The sequence below is a fragment of the Salvelinus sp. IW2-2015 genome, linkage group LG3, assembly GCF_002910315.2.
Source record: "Salvelinus sp. IW2-2015 linkage group LG3, ASM291031v2, whole genome shotgun sequence".
NCBI lineage: Eukaryota > Metazoa > Chordata > Actinopteri > Salmoniformes > Salmonidae > Salvelinus > Salvelinus sp. IW2-2015.
In genome coordinates this window covers 15064509-15071880 of record NC_036840.1, presented here as the reverse complement: position 1 = coordinate 15071880, position 7372 = coordinate 15064509, and positions in this window count along the sequence as shown.

Sequence of the window (7372 nt, the reverse complement as noted above, 5' to 3'; positions counted from 1 at the left end):
TCGCAGCCAAAACGAGCTACACCCCAGATAGCAGAGCTGCTCAGGGCTTCACCTGCCGCTGACTGTCGTCCTCACACAGCCCAGACGTTATTCTCCCGTCCGGCAACACTACAACTGCCAGTTGAAATCAAACCATTTCAGCGTCAAACCAGCAGACTAATCTACATACATATACATGTCTCATGTACTTGTGTTACTTACTATTACATATATCTGACAGTTTTTTAAGTTTATTCAAGTGTTTTTCAAATTTTCAAGTACGATATTGCCATTTCAAGTATTAACAGTAATTATGGAATTATTGTTGGAGATCTCGCTCATATAGTAGCACATACAGGTAACAGAAAACAGTCACAAATAAATAATATAAATAAATATATAATAACAACAATAAAGTGCAGAGTGGTAAGATTATAATAAACTACAGTCATAAATGCTAAAGGTGTTAAAACACATCAGATAAAGCTATTCTTGATCCTGGTAGTGGAGGTGCTGCTGTCCTTCCTCCACACAGTAAGCCTGTCGGACTGTCCTGTACCTCCCTCTGGAAGCAGCGGTGGCAGAGTAGAGAGAGAAACCGATGAAGTGTGTAAGCATGCTTGTGGCTGGTAGCGGAGTCGAGTAGAGAGGAGAGAGAGATCTTGGATCCACAGAGCGAAAGCCGTACAGAATATTCCCTTTACTCAATATCTGACGGTCCATAGACTAGAGGAAAGAGAGATGTGAGAGATGGTCCGTTCAGAGAACATGGGCAAAACATGCTCAAGGATCTCCTCCATATCTCTTACAACATTATGCGTTTCCAACCAGTAGCGGGGTAAGTCTGGGTGAAAATGATAGTGATCTGATGTGCCTGTTCGCCGCGGAGTGTAGGTAGTGGAGGTGCAGGTGGCTGCGCAGTGTGTGGAGTCGCACCGGTTGCACATTGTGAGTAGTTGGGGTGGCAGCGGAGTGCGCGTAATGTGGGTGTCGTGTAGAGGCGTAGTTGGGGCGCCTTCTGACACTGAGGAAGTGAAAGACTCTCGGCCGAAGAGCCTTAAGAAGCTAAAGCCCATATAGGGAGGGTTCGGCGGCTTCACTGCAGGCTCCCGATACGCTCACAGCCCAGCCGTTCTCCTCCTGACCGACACCACTACAGCTGCTACTCGGAGTTATTAAAGCGCTTTTTCATCGTCAAACCAGCAGACTAATCCAACTACCATAACGATGTCCGTGTCCTCTGTTCCCTTTTCTTAAATACATCATATACACAATATCATTATAACATTATACTATCGTTATATTTCTGTGGTACAAAATTATCTGACAGTTCCAACTCAATCAGAAGCTTTTTAGTTTTCAAGTAGTTTAATCCATTTTATTCAAGAAGTATTTTTGCCATTTGCAAGTACTATTAAAAGTACTACATTGGAATGATTCGTTGGAGCTCTCTCCCACATAAGTGGACCTTCATAGCACACAGAGGTACAGTATCCATCTCACATATTGTAAACCATGAGTTTAACATTGATTCAGTGTTTTTGGTCTGGATCTTGTAGAATAACATTTGAGGTAGTATCCATCATTTAATGTTAAAATGTATTGATAATGTACAAAACACATTCAACTACCAAAAGTTTAGTTGAACATTTTATTAAACAAATTGGAGACAGTAAACACTCCTGAAATAGACATTAGAGGAGGTCCATCAGTAGCCTTGGTAACAAGGCCTGGGGTAGAGGAGAGTCATCAGTACCATTGGTAAAAGGCCTGGGTAGAGGGAGTCCATTAGTACCATTGGTAACAAGGCCTGGGTAGAGGGAGGTCATCAGTACCATTGGTAACAAGGCCTGGGGTAGAGGAGTCCATCAGTACCATTGGTAACAAGGCCTGGGTAGAGGGAGTCCATCAGTACACATTGGTAACAAGGCCTGGGTAGAGGGAGGTCCATCAGTACCATTGGTAACAAGGCCTGGGGTAGAGGAAGTCAATCAGTACCATTGGTAACAAGGCCTGGGTAGAGGGAGGTCCATCAGTACCATTGGTAACAGGCCGGGGTAGAGGAGGTCCATTAGTACCATTGTAACAAGTCCTGGGGTAGAGGAGGTTCTAACTGATCTCTGATGATACAGGCAGGTGCATAGGGGACAACATGTCCCTTCCCAATCCTGTCTTCTTCTGCCTCTGATTCACTTTCACTTATAGTTACAGAGAGATGCTCCCCTCCCTGTTCCCCTCTGGACAGGGACTGAGTTGAGATCTTGAACACCTCTCTTTAAACCAAGCAGGCCTTCTTTCTTTCAATCTACCTCCAAGAAAATAAAACAGCAACTAGGATGGTCACCAAAAAACAACCACCACCACACCAACACCCATGTTGGCCTTGCTGTGTCGTCCTCGTTCTTCTCTCCGAGAGTGACAGTGAGAGTGACAGCTCCTGGATTTCCTCTCTGGTGGTCAGGGCCGAAGAAGCACCAGTATGTCCCCTGATCAGAACGGCGTAGGTTGGTGATTAATAAGTAAATATTTCCCTTTCGGAAACCATCCATGGACACAAATACCCTGTCCTTATACCCAGGGTCATAGGTTACATTCCCTGCCTTGATGGTAGACACATTCTGTCCATATTTCATCCATGGATATATATCTCACTGTCCTTTGTCCATTTTTTAGTTAAGCCATGGAAGGCAAGTGTGACATTTCCTCCAACATGGGCAGATATTTCAGTGGGGACCAAGACTTCTAGTTTTACATCCTGTAAAACCTTGTTGTTGCAGAAACACGCATACCTCCCCATGTCATTGTACTCTGCTGGGGAGATGGTGAGAGAGAAGTTTCCTTTCTGGAGTTCAACCCTGTTCTCATAACCCTCTCCTGGGATTAAATTATTTCCATCAAATGTAGCAACCGTCTTATTACAGAAGGTCCTTTCAGTATCCTGACAATGCTTCCACTCGTAGACACGACCATGACATGATCCAGGGAAGGGAAGTTTGATCCTGTCATTCAACATCACTGGTAAATGTATAGGATCAGACAAGGAGTATTGTGCAACAAGTGCAGACAGGAAAAAGGTGATGACTCGTCCCGCCTTCATAATCGACGCAGTTCTCTCTGGCTGTGCTCACGCCCTAAAATCGGCTTCAGGAAACTTTGTTGCTGCTTGGCGTTTTTCAGCTGTTACTCACACTTTTATGCAGATAGAAATCTCACTTTAGGGAAGATCTTCGGGATGATGGTGACTCATCTCCCTTATCCGAAAATGTTCTGCTCCTTACCTTACCAAGGTTTATACTGCTTCTGTTTTTGTTCAAGTTCTGGATGCAATATATTTTTATTTTCTTACATTACACACTAATACGTTTCACAAATATAACGTAAATAATGTAGTTAATTAACTTTGTTTTTTTCGTGGGCCAGAAATTGGAGTTCCGGGATACCTTCACAGCCCAGCCGTTCTCCTGACCGGCAACACTCGAGATTCTAGTCGGAGGCAAGACGCTTTTTCATCGTCAAACCAGCAGACTAATCCAACTACCACAAATAACCATGTCCCTGTGTCCTCTGTTCCCTTTTCCTAAATATCATCATGTATACACAATATCATGATATACACTGTACTATCGTTATATTTCTCTGGTACATAAATTATCTGACAGTAACAAACTCAAATCAAAAGAATTCTACGTTTATTCAAGGAGTTTATTAAATAAGTTTATTCAAGTAGTATTTTTCCATTTGCAAGTATTAAAAGTAATACATTGGAATTCTTCATTGGAAGAATGTAGACCTACTGTATGTGAGAGAGATCCAACGAATCATTCCAATGTAGTACTTTTAATAGATACTTGCAAATGGCAAATATACTACTTGAATAAAATGGATTAAACTACTTGAAAAAACGTAGAAAAGCTTCTGATTGAGTTTGGAACTGTCAGATAATTTCTGTACCACAGAAATATAACGGTAGTATTATGTATTAATGATATTGTGTATATATGATGGTATTTAAGAAAAGGAACAGAGGACACAGAGACATCGTTATGGTAGTTGGATTAGTCTGCTGGTTTGACGATGAAAAAGCGGTTAATAACTCCGAGTAGCAGCTGTAGTGGTGTCGGTCAGGAGGAGAACGGCTGGGCTGTGAGCGTATCGGGAGCACTGCCAGTGAAGCCACCGAACACCTCCGCTATATGGGCTTTAGCTCTTTAAGGCTCTTCGGCGAGAGTCTTTCACTTCCTCAGTGTCAGAAGGCTGCCCCAACTACACGCTCTACTCGACACCCACATTACGCGCACTCCGCGCACCCCAACTACTCACAATGTGCAACCGGTGCGACTCCACACACTGCGCAGCCACCCACCTCCACTACCTACACTCCGCGGCGACAGGCACTGATTTGTTGACACTATCATTTTCACCCAGACTTACCCGCTCTGGTTGGAAACGCATAATGTTGTAAGAGAAATGGAGGAGATCCCTTGAGCCTGTTTTCCCCCTGTTCTCTGAACGGACCAGTCTCTCACCATCTCTCTTTCCCTCTAGTCTATGGACCGTCAGATATTGGAGTAAAGGGAATATTCTGTACGGCTTTCGCTCTGTGGATCCAAGATCTCTCTCTCTCTCTACTCGACTCCGCTACCAGCCACCAGCATGGCTTACACACTTCATCGGTTTCTCTCTCTACTCTGCCACCGCTGCCATCCAGAGGGAGTACAGGACAGTCCGACAGGCTTACTGTGTGGAGGAAGGACAGCAGCACCTCCACTACCAGGATCAAGAATAGCTTTATCTGACTGCTGTTTTTAACACTTTAGCATTTATACTGTAGTTTTATTATAATCTTACCCTCTGCACTTAATGTTGTTATATTTATATTATTTATTATTATATTTGTGACTGTTTTACTGTTTACCTGTATGTGCTACTAATGAGCGAGATCTCCAACGAATAATTCCAATGTATGAATTACTTGTTAATACTTGAAATGGCAAATATCGTACTTGATACAATTTGAATAAACCACTTGAATAAACTTAAAAAACTGTCAGATAATTATGTACCACAGGAATATAATTGTAAAATGTATAAAAATGATAGGGTAGGCAGCGATATTATGATTTATGAGAAAGGACACTGAGGACATGGTTGATATGGGTAATGGTAGTAGGATTAGTCTGCTGGTTTGACGCTGAAAATGGTTTGATTTAACATGGCAGTTGTAGTGTTGCGGACGGGAGATAAACGTTCTGGCTGTGTGAGGAGACGACAGTCAGCGGCAGGTGAAGCCGCTGAGCAGCTCTGCTATCTTGGGGTAGCTCGTTTGCTCGACGGACGAGCGTCTTTCACTTCCTTGTTTGATCAGTCGTGCGCAGCTGTAGAATTTTCATGTTCTGCTCTTGGCATAGTGATCAAAGCTGCTATCGCGGTGGTTAGGCAGCATTCCATGTATGCGGAGGCTGTATCTTCAGTCTTTATTCTGTTATGAACGACTGTCATCTGCATTTCAGTGTCTCGGTTAGTAGACACAAAGTTATCTAACCAGGACCAAGCATACCAAGCGAAACGTAGCCTACACATGCCAAGCACCGCTGAATCTCTACCACTGAATTCTACCAGACCAAGCTATTACTATACTACTTTACCAGTTACATTTACACGTCCAATAACAGGGTTAATTAACTACATTCGTTTACATTATATTTGTGAAACGTATTAGTGCTAATGTAACGTCTATTTAAAAAATATTGCATACAGAACTCTGGAACAAAAACAGCAGCAGTTAAACCTCGGTAAGGGGAGGAGCAGTCCATCGGGAAACGTTAAGGAGGAGGAGTCTGAGGCGAAAGAAGCCTATTTTAGGTGACGTGCGGGCTGCGTGAGAAACGCTTCATAAAATTAAACGAAGAGCCGCACACTAGGATCAATGCAATATTTAAGGGGGAGGAGTCACCATCTTACCCATTTATAAGTAAAATGTTTTGCTGAGAAAGGACATTATAACTAAAATGTTTGCTGAGAAAGGAAGCGACAAGGAAGCTGCCAAAACTAACAAAGTAGCCTGATGCCAGATTGAGTGTTTGAGCATTGCCAGAGAGAACTCTGCCCCCTGAACCCCAGCAGGCCACAGGACCAAAACGGCCAACCCAGCCCCTGGTACGACAACAGCAACCCTTGCCCCCCCCCAGCCTCCAACAGACAGGCCCGACTCCTGGACCCCAACAGCCAGCCTGGCCCCTGACCCCAACTCCAGCCCGCACCCAACCAACGTCCAGCTTTGCTCACCGCTGTCCAGCATTCCTACATGAACTGTTTTGGAAGACCTTTTATCGCTTTTTACAATGTGTTTTCTACGTTGCTGAATCCTCTGTTCTTTCTACAATTACAGTCGTTTTGAATGACATCTGTCACACTGCCCTTCTCTGGATCATGTCACGGTGAGTCGAATGGAAGCATCGCCATGAGAGTAAATCAACGGTGTTACACACACACCAACGGTCCGCTACACTGCACCAAGGAGATTTCACTCCCGGAGTGGGCTTTGAGAACAGGGTTAAACTCGGGATGGAGACCTCTATCTCAACACTCCTCTGTTGTATTTAATGACAACGGGTGGTTTGAGTAGTCACTGCGGTAAGACTCAAGAAGATGTACAATTTGTAGTTTTAGGCCCCATTGTTGTAGTAAACCTCTTGTTGGATCTAATTTTCAACTCAACTTCTATGATTAACAGAAAAACAAACTCCTGACAGTGAGGTACACGTCTGTTTGCAGAAAGGATGGACAGACTGTGCTGAATGTCACGGCAGGGAATATAACTTATGATCCTCGGTTTTGAGAACTGGGATTCTCTGGTCCAACGATGCTTACAGAGAAATGGACACATTTCCCTCCCCTCAATGACCTACACCTTCTGATCAGGGGACATACCGTTTTTCTTCGGCCCTGACCACCAGAGAGAAATCCTGGAGCTTGCTCTCTCACTGTCACTATGAAGAGAAAGCACTGCGACGGACACAGGAATGCCAACAATGGGTGTGGGTTGGTGAGTGTGGTTGTTTGTGGACCATCCTAGTTGCTGTTTTCTATTTCTTGGAGGTAGATTGAAAGAACAATGGCTGATTGGTTTAAAGAGAGGTGTTCAAGATCTCAATTCAGTCCCTGTCCAGAAGGGAACAGGGAGGGAGCATCTCTCTGTCACTATAAGTGAAAGTGAATCAGAGACAGAAGAAGACAGGATTGGGACAAGGACATGTTTTTCCCCTATGCACCTGCCTGTATCATCAGAGCCCTATCAGGACCTCCCCTACCCAGGCCTTGTTACCAAGACTACTGATGGACCTCCCTCTACCCAGGCCTTGTTACCAAGACTAACTGATGGACCTCCCTCTAG